Genomic DNA, 1827 nt, shown 5'->3' on the forward strand with positions numbered 1-1827 from the left:
GGGACGTGCACCACCGAGCCCCGAGCGGGCAGCGAGACGAGGCGGTGACCCCTGGGACCCTGGGGGATACCTGAGCCCGTGTGCCTGCCCCGCGGCGGCTCGGGTTGCAGGAGGAATTGTTCCCGGCGGCTGGAAGAAATGCCGTCAGCGCCGGCGGATCCGATCGCTGCCCATCACTAATGCATGATGCTCCGGGGGGACGCGGCTGTGCCGACCCCCCCGGCCGGCTGTGCCCCCCGGGGAGGGCAGGAGGGACAGGGCTGGGTTTGGGGAAGGGGTTTGCTCCCTTCTTGCTTCATTCAGGCTCTGAAATCCAGTGCTGGATGTGCCTGTCTGATGGACCCAGTTGGAGGGTGAGCTTGGAGGGACTGGAGCCATGTACCTTGCCAAGAGGGATCCCAGTGTTCCTGGGACATCCCAGGAATGTTGCTGCAGAGAACACTCACAGCTCAGTGCATGTTTGCTGACCAGCATCTCTGTTTTCCCCGTAACAGGTGATTCTGAGCCACTTCCAGCCAGGTGTTTTTCCTTCCTGTTGCTCCTTCCCAGTTTTTAGCTCTTTTTACCCCAGTTTTTGTCTCTACACCTGAAGCTCTCTGAGCTTCAACTCCCATCCCTGAGCTTCAACTCCCATCCCTGTTCTTCAGCCCCATTTTTAAGGCAGGATCTCCTGGAGCAGTGGGATAGTGCCATAAAACATTCCAGGGAGGCTTCCCTGGCTAATGTACCTCGGCTGCACTCCCTCATCCCTCCACATCAATATTGCATTATCCCTCCATCCCCATCTGAGCCCGGAGAGGAGCCACAGAAAGCAGCTCAGCCCCAGCAGAACCCCACACCAAGCGCCACCAGGTCTCAGCATCACCAGGGTGGCTTCACCCAACCCCCCTCCACCTTTCCAAAGGCTCTTCCAGGTCCATCCCATTAAATATTCGGCTGAGGAACAAAAGAAGACCATGTAAATTTTTAACCAGGGCCATTTGCTCCTCTCGGTTTACGTGGGCTGAAGCCTCCATGAAATTTTGGCCCAAGGAGGGGGATGAACCTGGTGCTGAGGGGCCCTGTGAGGTGCTTGGGTTGGCACCATGGAGGCCACCAAGGTGCCTCCAAGCTTTGGGATCATCCTGGGGAGATGATCCCCAAGCTGGGATGGGAGAGCTCTGGGTTCTCAGGGGCTGTCCCTTGGCATAGGCACCAACCCAGGTACTTCCTTGCTTGGGGACCACCCTGGGGTCTCAGGGACCATCCAAGGTGCCTCCCTGCTTGGGAACCATCTCAGGGTCAATCCCAGGCTCTTGGGGACGATCCCAGAGCACGGGGATTATCCCAGGCCATGGGAACATCCAGGATCTGGATCAGACCATCCTATGATCTTTGGTCTCAGGTCTTGGGGGCCATCTGAGGTGTCTCCCTGTTGGACAACCATCCTGGGATCTTGGTCCCAGGATCTGGGGACCACCAAGGACACCTCTTTGCATGGTCTTGGAGACCACCCAGAGCTCCTGGAGACCACCCCAGGTCTTCAGAACCATCTGAGGTGCCTCCATGCTCGGGGACCACCCTGGGCTCTTGGACTCCATCCACGGTGTGTCCCACTTGGGACCATCCCAGGGCTTGGGAACCATCCTGGGGCACCGCTCAGGACCCTCCTTTCTCCAGACACCAACATCTCGAGCTCTTCCCAATCCCTGGCATCACCCCACAATGCATCACTCTCTGCCCCCTCCTCCCCTTGTCCCTCTCTCCTTGCTTCTCTCCTGTCCTGGGGGGGTCTTGACAGCCTCGGGGGGGTTTAACTCCCTCCTAAAAAAATCCGGGAAGCACCTA

This window comes from Acanthisitta chloris, unplaced genomic scaffold (genome assembly GCF_000695815.1).
Source record: "Acanthisitta chloris isolate BGI_N310 unplaced genomic scaffold, ASM69581v1 scaffold10030, whole genome shotgun sequence".
Taxonomy (NCBI): Eukaryota; Metazoa; Chordata; class Aves; order Passeriformes; family Acanthisittidae; genus Acanthisitta; species Acanthisitta chloris.